The 14,372-nt window shown below is 40.6% G+C and overlaps 1 protein-coding gene across 2 annotated transcripts in view; it reads right to left on the bottom strand.

The window, feature by feature from the left end:
* Window positions 1-14,372, bottom strand: part of Pcca (propionyl-CoA carboxylase subunit alpha) — a 343,795-nt gene that overhangs the window by 267,279 nt on the left and 62,144 nt on the right. The window contains exon 1 of one of the 2 annotated variants that reach the window (XM_031361749.1): window positions 37-63. The exons of the other annotated variant lie outside the window; for it this stretch is intronic. The gene's annotated coding sequence lies outside the window, so the exon portion shown is untranslated. Of the gene's footprint in view, window positions 1-36; window positions 64-14,372 lie in introns of those variants that run through there. 2 annotated transcript variants of the gene reach the window in all.

Genomic DNA, 14,372 nt, shown 5'->3' with positions numbered 1-14,372 from the left:
GTGCATACCGTGTTTGTTCTTTTGTAATTGAGTTACCTCACTCAGGATGATATTCTCCAGCTCCATCCTTTTTTAACTGAAAAGCAAATGAACAATTAAGTTTTATATCAGGAAGGAATTTTAGACATGTTGCTATCTGGAATCCAAAGAGCTGTTGTGTAAAAGGAAGGAGGTTCTAACTCCAGGGAGTCTGCTGGAGTGTCCCTCCCTTCTGCCTGCTTCAATGTTTGGCTTACCTTTTATTTGCAATGACTATTTGAGAAAGGACACAGCATTCAGGTTGAAACCCTTTACCAAGGTAGATTTCAACAAGCCTGTGATTGAATAGTGTCAATCCCAGGAGGGAAGAGGAGGCCTGTGCTGCTCCACAACACAGGGTGGCTCTGGGTTCCTGCAAGGTGACAAGCATGATAGAGTGGTTGAAGATGGGTCCCAATTAACTCTTCAAGCACTGAGGAGAATGAAACTCTATGCTGAAGCAAAGCTAAGGTTCTATTTTAAAATTCTAAATCACATTCAAACCAAGAGTTTTTCAATTTGTTCAGGATGCTCCCTAAGAGTGAGTTCCACTGAAAGCCCATGCATCTTAACAACTGCATTTCATTTACACCATACTCTGTGCTGACTGTGTAAGCAAAGGGAGCTGGGTCTTTCTCTTTCAATAGTGGTGAGATCTGGATTTCATTTAGTCTAATGTATATTCTGTATTAAGTCTCTACTTGGCATGATGTGCTCAAGTAGAAATATTACTTCCAGATGACAGCTAGCTGCACACTGTATTTACTCACTAAGAGAGGAGCATTAGCTTTCTCCACTTTAGCCACTGACAGAAGTCAGGCTTCCTGGCACAGTACATGTTAAGGAACACAGTTAACTACACCCCACATTCTTCACACATGTACAGTCAGCGTTAACAAAACACCACGCTTTGGGGTGAATTTTAGTCCCTTTCTTTGAAAAGAGTTCTGGCTTAATATTCAAGAACTATAGACAATATATCCATAAATATTGGCAATTACAGTATATCACCTTAGATGAAATATGCCTACCTGGCATTTTCAAGATATTATATTTATTTCATTCTATATAAATGAGGTGTTTTTAGATCTCCTTGATTCAATTCTTTTTACTGCTTCATGAATACAGAATTATTTTACTGTTAAATAATAGTATTTTTCTAGTTTACTAGGATATAACTTAAAGCTATTGATCTGACAGCACTTTGAATAGCATAAGAGGATGTAGACATGGTGGCCCTTACATCAGTACAAGCAGCTGATGGTAGAGAGCTCAGGGCCCAGGGGATAGGTGAGAGAGCTTTTGGTCATCAGTCCAGACATCAGATATCAAATTTCATTTTAGAGTTTTCAAAGTAGTTTATGCTAGGTAGTCTCTCAGCTGTTTATTTTTTTGTTTGTTTGTTTCCTTCTTAAACATTTCTAAATTTCTTTTAAAATTGGCTTCACATCCCATTGTCTAAGATACTGCTGTCTAGAACACTACAAGTTTTCAATAACAATGAAAGAAGTGGTACAGCAGGAAGAAGCAAGCCACTTTCTGGGGATGACTGGGAGGCTCTGCCTGCTGCACAATGGCTGCAGGAGTACAGCCTAATGACAAGGCTCATCTGGATGTTGAGTGGAATGCTAAAATAGGAGAGATCCTGGTTTGTAATTAACTGCCCTCGACAACAGCAGGCTAACTCTCCACACTGCTGAAATTCACTCATTGTGTGCTACTTTATTATTTACTCTGTTCAGTGACAAAGATGCAGGGAAGCCAACATAATGCAGAGACATGGAAGAATATTCAGGCTGAGACCATCTGTATATGGGTAGCTTCTTTTAGGTTTAAAAGAGGTGGCTATAGCACTATAACAAGACCTATGTATGATGCTTATTTAGTAATTGTTAAGGCAGTGTCTCTTTGATCTCAGACTTGCCAGATAGCTGAGGATAGCCCAGATTACTGAACTTCCTGCATTTTCCTCCCATGTGCAGGGATTAGAGGTGTATGCCACCACCACACTCCACTTTGTATTTAGCACTACTTATAAGAGATTGTTCTGAGGCTGGTCTTGACCTAAACATAATTCTCCATAGATAATATTTCATTCATCAGGTTCTTTTGTTTGGTTGGTTGGTTTTGGTTTTGGTTTTTTGGTTTTGTTTTTCGAAACAGGGTTTCTCTGTATAGCTCTGGCTGTCCTGGAACTCACTCTGTAGACCAGGCTGGCCTCGAACTCAGAAATCCACCTGCCTCTGCCTCCCAAGTGCTGGGATTAAAGGCTTGAGCCACCACCACCGGGCTCATTCATCAGGTTCTAATCGTATGAAAAGCTTACTCTGGAATCACAATGGTGACTTGCTTTTACTAGTGCTTCATTTAAGGAAATCATTGACATTTCGTATTTGGGTGCTAACACAGCAACCCTAATGACCATCCCCAAGTAAGAGCAAGAAAAGGACAGTTAAAGGAATAAAATGGCTGCCACCATCACTTAGCCTGACAAAATGACAGACACCAAACACAGCCACAAATCAGTGTTTTATCTCTGACTTTGTAGCAAACATCTAACCTGTTTGGCAACTGGTAAGGTGGCCAGCAATTAAACAAGAAGTTAAAGGCTGCAGCTGATCACATCTGGTGTCCCTGGGTGCCTTGTACCCAGCATGTTAGTGCCCCCTTTGCACTATAAAGACTGAGGTTTGGATAAACATGATTTTTCACAGAGTTTACAATATAATAGAACAATGTACATACTGGCCAATAAAAGCCTGGAGAAAAGGAGTAATTGGAACAGTAAAAGTTAAATGCTGGACACAGCCAACAGGAAACCAAAGAAAATTTGACAAAGGAGAAAAGGCAGACAGGATTTGAAAAAGAAGCATGAGAACACAAACACACAACCTAAGAAAATAAGCAAAGAGAAGTCCCATGATACAAAAGGTTCTCTGACAACAAGGGATGAGGAAGAGGCACCACAAAAGCAGCGCTCACTAACTTCTCTCTCTGCATCTAGTGTCACAACAACCAGATCTCAGCTTCAGACCTCTTCAACATCTACTTAATTAAAGTCACCATTCACTCATCCATTCATCAACCAACAGTACCAAGTCCTGATTCATGCCAGGGCCACGGTAACCCCAGTGATTCAATAACACACAAAAGTCAGAGACACATCATTGCCCTCATTCAGTCCACAAACCTACAAAAGGACAAAGTGCAAACAATGACCAGCTGTGAAGCTTGAGTGCAGTAGTGCAATCAGAAGCCCTATGAGAAGGTTTCCCTTCACTTAATACTTAATATTGCCACAGTTTAGTATGTTCAGATTACCTGGTATCTTAGTCAGGGTTTCTACTCCTGCACAAACATCATGACCATGAAGCAAGTTGGAGAGGAAAGGGTTTATTTGACTTACTTCCACATTGCTGTTATCACAAAGGACAGGACTAGAACTCAAGCAGGTCAGGAAGCAGGAGCTGATGCAGAGGCCATGGAGGGATGTTCCTTACTGGCTTGCTTCCCCTGGCTTGCTCAGCCTACTCTCTTATAGAACCCAAGACTTCCAGCCCAGGGATGGCACCACCCACAAGGGTCCCTACCCCCTTGATCACTAATTGAGAAAATGCCCTACAGCTGGGTCTCATGGAGGCACTTCCCCAACTGAAGCTCCCTTCTCTGTGATAACTCCAGCCTGTGTCAAGTTGACACACAAAACCAGCCAGTACACCTGAGATTTCTCTTTCTCAAAATGTACAACCAGGGGCAGGCTAGGTGACTCAGCTCATGAAAGAACTTGACACATAAGCCCTGAATTTGATTCCTCGACCAACCTAAAAGTGGAAGGAGAAAATGATTCCACAAAGCTGTCCTCTGATTTCCACAGACACATCATTGCATGTTCTCTCTCTCTCTCTCTCTCTCTCTCTCTCTCTCTCTCTCTCTCTCTCTCTCTCTCTCTCTCTCTCTCTCTCTCTCTCTCTTGTGTGTGTGTCTCAAATACAAACACACACACACACACAAACACACACCTCTGCTATGCTGACCTTCTGCTTGAACAAGACTTTAAGAAGCAATCTTAAACTGAGTCTTGTGAGTAACAGAGAAATAAGCAGGTGTCATGTCTACTCTAGTGAGCTTCATAGTCTGTCAGCTCCTCTGTTACCTGTTGACATCACCTGGACCTACCCAGCCTTTCAGAGACATGAGTGGCAGCATTTTTCCTCTCACTGCCCAGGTCAGGAGACTCTTCAGAGCGTAAAAGAAAGTGTTTTGTTAAGAGCAGCAATTGTGGCACCTGCCTGAATCAAATAGTACAAAACTAGCCTGGTCTGATATATTCCAGGCCAGCTAGGACAACATAGTGTGATCCTTTCTGAAAGAAAGGAAAAAGACCATAAGCATTGGAACCAATGTGCACTAGGAGCTGACTCTTCTACCTCCAGAACTTTTCTGAAGCCAAGCCAACCTTGTCTTCTGAGATTCCTCAAATCCCATGGACTGAACAGACAGTTGTGGCAGCCAGCCATCATCATCAAAGGAAAGTCACTGTCCCAGCATTAGTCCTATAATAAGAGCAGTTGCTGTTCTTTAACCCCAGAATTTCTAAAACCTTTAAGATTAGTAACAGAAAGTTCTTTCTATCCCAAATCCAATACAAGTGATAGTTATAGAAGGAATAAAAATTTAAAACCCAACTTGTTCCTTGAGGGATAAATTCTGGGTGCTACATTGTTTTTAATGTGCATAGGTTTTTCCTGAACACGTATTCCAGCATTCACCACCGCTGCTGCCCACTCTAACTCTGCTCTATCCCAAGCCCTAGCATGAATGCATGCCCATTCACACCATTGGTAAGTTCCTCCTACACATATTGTCTGTCTTAGTATTCTATTGCTGTGAAGAGATACCATGACATTTAATTTGGGCTGGCTTATAATTCAGAGGTTTAGTCCATTGTGTCAAAAAACATGGTTGCATACAGACAGACACAGTACTGGAGAAGGAACTGAGAGTTCTATCTGGATCAGCAGGCAGCAGGAAGAGAGCGCAACACTGGGCCTAGTTTTAGTTTCTGAAATCCTAAAGTCCACCCTCAGTAACAGGCTTCCTCCAACAAGGTCACACCTCCAATTAGAGCTACTTCCTGTGGGCCCATAGAGGCCATTTTCATTCAAACCATCATATAATCTTCACGTAGAGAAACACAGATGCCATCCTGTTTCTCAAGTGAGAACACAGAACTTCAGAAAGTAGATGTGAAAATCACTGTGAGCACTGGACTTTGGAAAATACGTATTTCAGTTAATAGTATTCACAAGCACATAAATTAGATTCACTTATATGATCAAAGCTATCTAGTAGAATCTAATAGGCAATGGGGTTCTTAAATCACAAAATATCTAATTTTATTAATTTTAAATAAAATTCCAGATAAATTATATAAAAAACAAGATTAAATTAAGAGAAATATGGCTATCTTATATATAAATTGTTTTAAATAAAGAAACATTAAAATATGGTGCAAAGAAAAAGATGCCTTACATATAACAGTCACTCTGTATCCCAAACAAAACTATCCACACCAGCACTGGCCACAGAAATGCCATGAAAGCCTACCTCCTCCAGCATTGGCAATGACAGCCAGCATTAGGGTACAAGTCCATAGTCCACTCTCACAGTTATTAACAATGTCCCTGGGGCTTGTCAGCAGGGGTTAAGTTAAATCCTTATGTACTGAGAAGCACATAATTTGAAAAAGGTACAGGGCCAATGAGCCTTCACATTATCAGACATTGAAATGCTAGGAAAAGCATTCTGTATAGTTTCACTAAAAGATCTAAATTTTCTGCTATTTCTGCATTTCACTTGTTTTCCTAACTGTAAGAACAGCTCAACTTGGTCCTTACAATTAATATGCCATTTATCAATCACATGTCTAATATTGAGCTTATTTGCCAAGCACCCACCATTTTTACCATAATCTACATGTAAACATATGGCACAGATTTCTTTAACCAAATTATATAACCCAATAAGTTTCCTGGTGGCAAAATGTGTCATTACATAACACATTTATCAGGTGTTCTTACACAAATAGAAAAGAAAAAACAAAGCTGGATTTAACTGAAGTCCATTTGAAAAACGAATCTCAAAAACATTGGTAGAAGACCAAGTCAGCTTTAAAACATGACTCTACCCAAACATATTAAAAGAGAAACTCTTCCCTCACGTAATTAGGGGAGTTATCACATCTCTATCCTGGGGAATTTTCAAAGGCTTTCTGTAAAGATACTTTTTTTTGTCATGTTCTCATTTTGATAACTAGGAAATTAGAATTTAATCTGCATGACAGCAGTATTTTCAGTCTTGCTCAGTTCTAAGAATATGTGGAGTCTCAAGGGAACTGAGTGCCTTATCCTTAGATGTGATGTGTGTAAATGGTAAAAATAGAAATAATCATTTTCTTTTCCAGCGGGGACCATGTAAACCTTCCCATTCTAGGAGTCAGTCCCTAGTCACTTTCAGATGCCTCAAACTTTTACCACAAAGAATTCAGCTAGAGCGTTCACTAAACAAGTAATTAACTCCATAAGCAGAAGATGTCACACTGCCTCACTTGACCTGTGTCCCACAAAGAAGGTATCACTAACCCTAGATAAATGCACATTCTGCAAGAGACCTGCCAGGACAGGAACTGCACATCTAGAATTGACAATGGATGCTCTCCTGACACTCTGAGCCACAACGGCTCTATCACCTTTAGCCCTCCGCACTGGTGACCAGAACTCTGTTGGATTAGTCAGCATCCTAGCACTTCCCATCTGCACAGCTGCTGGAGGTAGTGCTTACTGACAACTGACAAGCTGCTTAGCACTGCAGAATTTGATAATTCATGTCTTACCAAATTTTTACTGACTTGGAAGAAAATAAAACACCAATTAAAAGCAGATGTCACTTCTAATGCTAACTGGCTGAGAAACTTACAAATTTTAACCCAATGTAGACACAGAATGGACCCAGCTGACAGTTTGGACAACTAAGTATTCAAAGTCTCTAAAGTCCCACAACTTTGAAAGAGATTTTCCAGAACCTAATTCTATGTGGCTTTAATCTGGCAACCATTCAAACAAACAGTTTCAAGTGGGTATCTCAAAGTCAAATTTACTGTAACACTTTTACCAAGGCTACATGATCAAAACATTAGTGAACTAATAATATTCCCAAGATCTGCATTTTATGCTTTCACATATCAAAATTTTGCAAAATATACTGTATCACTTTCAAAACTGTACCCAGCAAAAATTAATGTAAAGACTAATGAGCTTGCTTAACATGCCTTAATGAAATAATCCAAGGGCCAAGCAACCTATAACTTGTCATCAACAATCTGACTTAAATACAGACATTCTTCAATACTATATGGTTTAAATTCATTGAGTTGACATTCTAACCATGAGTTCTGAACAATTTTTTCTAGATTTATTGTTATTTTATGTATCGGTGTGTGTGCCTGCTTGTCTGTGTGTACAAACGTATGCATGCAGATTCCTGTGAAAGCCAGAGAGTGTCTGAGCCCTGGAACTAGACTTGTAGGTGGCTATGAACTGTCCAGTGTAGTGCTGGGATCTAAACCCAGGTTCTCTGCCAGAGCAGGTAGTGCTCTTAACTACCGAGCCATCTATACAGTCCCTGAAGAGTCTTAAACAGGATGTTTTGGCTAGCACTTCAAAAAAAAAAAAAACAGAAATACACAGACAGAGCATGATGAGCCACATACATACATAATTGATAACATTAAAACCCAGTTTCTTGTAATAAACCTAAGTTATGACATTAAAATAATTTAAAATATATAAAGAATCATAATGTTCTCAAGACAAATGGGCTAATACATTTTCACACCACTCCATCTTATCACAAAGTGACCTGTAATAAAACCCCATATCTCAAAGACACTTAACTATAAAATATCACATTTTTAACATACAGTCGCAGTGACATCAATAAACATCCTGCTTCCATGTCTGACAACATGGACCACAACCTTGGAAGCCAGGTCTCCTCTACTGACCACTTCCAGTTTTCTACAGCCATCAGGCAATCTCAGAATAAATCCCATAGACACTTCCCACAATGATCCCAAGCACAGCCATCCAAACCTATGAGACTCAAGGCCTCACAAGCCTTTAACTTTGGGGAAAAAAAATCACTGAGCTGAACACCTGGAAGGAGGAAGGCCACGAGGACCCTGGGCAGTGTCATGTCCCATGGATAGGAAAGGTATCCTTGCTTTCACAGAAAGCCTGGCATGAGAAAGGCATTAAGGGAAGAAGAAAGGAGAGGTGGTCGAGGAAGGAGACTGAAGAAGGGTTGAGCTGCCACCACTCGCTTTGCACTTTCATCCTGCTTCCTGCATTGCTTGTAGTGCATAGATCTACCACATGCAGCACACTCAGCAGGGCCTGACAGGGTACCTGGCTCTCAGCTCCTCTACTCTGCTTATTCCTAATATATATTCATCGGGCTTACAAGCTACTGCAGAACAAGGGCAGCCTGTGTGCAAAGGAATGTAAATTACTGACATGTGCTGAAACCTGGGCCTGCCACCACTAATGAGCACATTAAAAGGAAAATGCTCACTAGCTGCCTGCAGCCTGCTTTACCTACCCTGTGTGCATGACTCAACATCAATTAAGACTAGCTGCAGATCCGTAGCAGCAACACTGCTGCCACTCTGAGTAGTCAGAGATGAGCATAAAGTTTTCACGTTGCCGTGACTAAAAACACAGTGCACAACACTGCTCAACATGTAAGTGGTCAGTCGGCTTCGGTTGAGATTCATGAAAGATGGAGCTGGAGAGATGGCTCAGCACATTCTACTCTGGCAGAAGACCGGGGTTTAATTACCAGCACCCACATCAGAAAAGCTTACAACAGTCTGTAACTGACATTCCAGGGAATCCAGCACCCTTATGACTTCTTTGGGCACTGCATATTCATGGTGCACACACAAACAAGCAGGCACACATACACATAAAAAATTTTAAAAATATAAAACTTTTACAGATTGTAAAACTTGTTGGGAAGTTAACATTTTCCCCTAACCTCATTTGTTTCTTAAGCTTGAGAACAGGATCTCTGGCTGTGTGGAGCAGAAACACCCAGCAGCAAATCGCATACCTTTTGATTTATTCACCAGCTCCATCTATGAACTTAATTATCTAAACTCCCCAAGAACACAGCAAGAATCTGAGAGGCTTAAAATTATGTCCTCTAAAAAAAAATTGTAATTATTATAAACTAATGACTTGGGCTGGAGAGATGGCTTAGTGGTTAAGAACACTGACTGATCTTCCAGAGGTCCTGAGTTCAGTTCCCAGCACCCACATGGTGGCTTCACGATCATCTGTAATGGAATCTGATTCCCTCTTCTGGTATATCTGGAGACAAAGCATATTTTTTTTTCCAAAAATAATGATTTAAGCATCAAAACAAATATTTGACCTGATTGGGCAGGGCCTCACTCACTGGAGCACAGAATGTGAGATAGCCCGGTTATCATAGTCTAATCTGCAAAGTACATTGCAAAAATCAAAACTGAAATAAGCAGACTTTCCTCCTGGTTAGAGCTGTGGGTGGAGCCCAGGGCTAGAGCTAAGCAAATGACCTGCGCTAAGCTCCACCACAGCCCTGGTGGTAACACTTTTAATAAATGATTTTCATAATAAAGTTTTTAATGAAAGGTATAATTAGTCTGAGTGGTTTTTAAGGACATTATGGATGCAAGCAGGTATTCATAACACAAGTACATTTTTCTTTCTTTGATGCTCTCTAAAAAGCACAAGACTCTTAAAGCTTCCAAAAATTTAATCACTACAATATTACATGAGAAAATAGTAAAAACTTCTGTAAACATTTTGTTATTTAATTGTCTATAAAACAGAGATAATCATATTTAGGCTATTTATATGGATTTTAAAGCATCTGTGAAACCACTTAGTATACACCATTTAATAGTTCTCTAAGAAAAAAAAAAGAGAATCATTAGTGCATGGGGAGCCCTAGCCCTTCCCCCATCAGAGACCGTTAATATCACCTGATCCTTTACTCAGAGGCATATGGGGTTTACAATTTAGGTCAGTGGTGGAGTCCTGGCTTAGCAACCACAAGTCTCTGGGTCCCATCCCAGAACTAAAGAGTCATAGAAGAGACCACAAGCCAAGGGCACAGAGACATCCCCATGTGACATCCGGAGCTCAGGAACTGTGACTTTCCCTCACCCTGAAGGAACTTTGCACACCTTGACTAGCCACTTCCTGAGGTGATAAAGATGCCAGCTTCCTCTAGCACATACATTTCTGGGTCATGATATGTTTTTTGGCTGCTCACAGAAGCTCTTCTACTTCTTGTCTGATAACATCCAGCATCTGCAGCTCTTCATCCCTTGTGGTTTTCTGACCTTCAGTGGACACTTCAACTACCATCATGAAGTCACTAACAATTCTGGCCAGGACATTTAAGGAGACATTTTCTCCAACATATGCAGTCTTGGTTAACTGATATAGATACCCCATGCCAGGTCACTTAGACTGCAAAAGAAAACCACCTCTGTATGTTTGTCATCTCTCTCTTCTGCTCATGTAACCATTACAGACAGGTCTGTTTAATGTGACTAGGGATATCCTATGAGGCTAAAGGAATCCTAGTGTATGGGAGAGCAAGCAGAGACAGGAAGGATCTCTGACGGTTTTTTTCTGTGCACACGTAATGTTACACACACTGCAGAAGCCTCAGTCTGGTAGCCACTGATAAGTAATGACTGACATAGCAGCTGTGTGACCTTGAGCAACTTCTGCTTCTTCACCTGTAAAGAGAAAATACTATACCCAGCCGTTGGGCTGTTAAGGGGAGCAAAGGAGTTTGTGCATGCTGAGTGCTTGGACAGATGCCTGGCTCAGAAGAGTTATAGATCTGAAGAGGAGAAGACTCATCCAGTTGTAGCATGAATACAATCAGTCTGGTTTTGCTTGCATTCTTGTTTTGTATAGCCTCATCATTGCCCTTTTGTCTTCCTCTACAATTCACTTTTTAATCTATTATTGCCTTTAAATGCTATGGTAAAGAGTGAAGACAGCAGGAATATAATTTCTTTTTTTAAAAGAGTATTCATACACTAACAAATATGGGTTCCATGGCCTATGAGCTGGCTCAGTAGATAAAGACACTAGCCGCTGACTTCAATCCTTGAGACCCACACAGTAGAAAGAAGTAATACTTGTTCTCCCGAAAGTTGTCCTATGACCACATGCACACTCTTGCACATGCAATAAATACATGTAATAAGAAATAAAGGACAAATTAAAACTCAAAGGCATAAAAGCTCATAAGGCAAATTTAACAATTAACAAATGAAATAGTAGATAATACTCTCTAATATTAAAAGTCTTTACATTTAAAAAATATGATTCTTTTTAGGCAAAAGCAATTTAATAGGAAATATAGATTACAAGTATTGTTAAACTCTTTCAAATAAGTTTGATGTGATTAGCAGAGAGATTAGCTCTCCAAAAGTCTATAGCACTTTGAGGGACATAATAAACAATTTTAATACAAGTGTTATTGACAAACGCTGAGGTGACGGGTTAAGAGACGAGTAATGAGGATAAGACCCCTAACTACAGTGGATGCAGGCTGAGGCAGAGCAGTGGGAGCTCAGCAGAGTCCCTCAGACCTCAGCGCAGGAGCTGCCTTCTCTGGGAAGGATGCTGTCAGCATCTGGCCTACAGAAGCCACCCAGTCATCCTGGCACAGCACTTATCAGACTTGACAATGTCAGCAAGCTCTGACCCCTGCAAGTGGAATTGATATTTACCTAATTAAAATATTAAAATTGTGTTTATTTTAAAAGACTAGTCAACTTAATGCTAATAGTTAAATATAATATTTTATGATATACTCATTAGTGAAAGTGGAAATGTTTTGCATTTTTGTAAATCTCTTTAACAGTTGGCTTAGTAGAAAACACCCAGATTCTCTCATTTGGCCTCTGCATCAGCTCAGTTTCGATAAGAGATCAAGTAGACATTAGAAAACTCTGCTCTCCAATCCTGAAGAAGATGAGGAGAAAATTTATAGCACAAAGTTTTTGCTGCAAGATCTAGCAGAACCTCAAAAGCCCCCAAGGGACCTACGACACACCAGGGCCAACATAACCCACTTGGATTTTCTTCACAGCACTCATTATGGTATCTAGATTAATGCATTATTAACCTGCCATACTGCAAAAGAACTCCACAAAACCCAGGTCCTATCTGTTATCACTGTTGTGGACAGTGTCAGCAAAGACACTAACTAATGCCACCTCCCAGGACAGGACATGTCCCTGACTGTTTGTGGCTAAAAGTCCCTTGTTTTATCTAAAATTCTTCCACAACTGGTACTAAGAATCCAGCCTTCCATTGCGAAGCAATTGTCCAGAACAGCTCAAGCTTTCTGGCCCTCCTGATACAGAATTTCCTGAAATACTTCAGCTCAGGAAATCAAATGGAATCTGGGTATACAACCCAAAAGAGAAAGTTTACAGGTCCCTTAGCTCAAGTAGGAAGTGAGGTATATGCCAGCCAAACTCAACTGCAACCTCTTTCTAAGCATTGGGGACCAGGCCTTTACTTCTGTTTATCCTGCCCCCCTGTGAGCACTAAATGTGCATTACCTGGTGTGTTCTACAAGATTCTTTCACCCGGCTCAATCTCACTGGCTCGGTTCATTCAAAAACACGTGACCTGAGCACAGTGGGCTCCTCCAGAGACTGGCATCAGTACATGCTGTTCTCCTGTTCTTTTCCACCAGGAGAAAGCTTAAGTAAATGAAGTGTCTCTTTGCAATTTTTTTCCCACTGAAGCCTTTCACACAGATTCTAACCCTTTGCTAGTAGAATTCAAGGTTGATTCCTGGCAAATACACACACACACACACACACACACGCACAATCACATGCACACACACACACAAAACTATGCACTCACAAATGTACAACACTCATACACAAATACACATATACTCACACACACATGTACACACACATTCACATGTACTCACAAAAATACACATGCACACAACATACATGCATACACTTGCAAGCACACACGCACTCACATCACACAGATACACATCACACAGACACACACATATAACAAGCACACAAAAATATATGCATTAATATACAAACACACACATACTTATATACACACACAAACACACATGCACACACACACACACATGCACTCACATCACACAGATACACACATACACACACACAATCAGACATACCCTCAGTGGAAGCTGCTAATTCTAGAACATCAATCTTTCTCAACTGCATCAAGAGAAAGTGGTTATTCAGTGAGACTAAAGAATTAATAAGAATATGGTAACATAAAAAAAAAGACTACATTTCTCAAATTTGTATTCTATTATAAATAAAACACAAATGAATCAAAATTCAATATTTTTGTATGTGGCAACTAGCTGGCCCTGGAGATAATGGTAATTTCCTTTGTCTGTTCTAATCCAAGCACACATTGCAGCAGCACAGCATGGAGAAATGGAGAAGGCTCTCAGCAGAAGCAGCTTACCAGCATGGGGTGTAAAGCATCAGGTTTTAATGGAATACTGGGACTTGGTGCTTATGCTTTAAATTAAGCTCTGGGCTTTTGTCATTGTTATTTGTTTTGCTTGCTTAGGCTTTTTTATTTTTTTGTATTTATTGTATTTATTCTTCTCTCATATATTACATCCACAGTTTCCCCTCCCTCCACTCCCCCCAGCCCCTCTCATCCCCCCCTCCCTGAGATCCACTCCTTCTGTTGCCCTTCAGAAAAGAGCAGACCTTCCAGGAATATCATCTAAACATGTTACAATAAGGCTAAGCATAAGCACTGTCATGTGTCTCAAGGCTGGAGGAGGCAACAGAGTAGGGGGAAAAGGGTCCCAAGAGCAGATGACAGAGTCAGGGACATCCCACTCCCACGGCTGGCTTGGGATTTGAGGCACTATCTCACTACACGTGTATATAGCCCAGGCTGTCCATGAATTCTCAGCCATCTGCCTGCCTCAGCCTTCTGAGGGCTAGGATTTCAAGCCATGTACTACTGACCCCAGTGGCATGAAGGTTTTTAAACAACCAGGTAAAGGGAGTAGTATTTGATTGTGACATCATCCAGGATAATGAGCTTTTGTGCATCTCTTCCTACCCTAGTGGTAATGATGTTAAGTCAATAGTGACACACCTTGAGCCAAGAGAGCCAGGGCTTTTAGACAGCATATCCTGTTTGAGTTAATTTGGTTTCTGTTCACTAACAATTTAA

This window comes from Mastomys coucha, unplaced genomic scaffold (assembly GCF_008632895.1).
Source record: "Mastomys coucha isolate ucsf_1 unplaced genomic scaffold, UCSF_Mcou_1 pScaffold9, whole genome shotgun sequence".
In the NCBI taxonomy this organism is placed as follows: Eukaryota; Metazoa; Chordata; class Mammalia; order Rodentia; family Muridae; genus Mastomys; species Mastomys coucha.
Note: the sequence above shows the minus strand (reverse complement) of the source record. Positions and strands in the feature narration are given on the sequence as shown.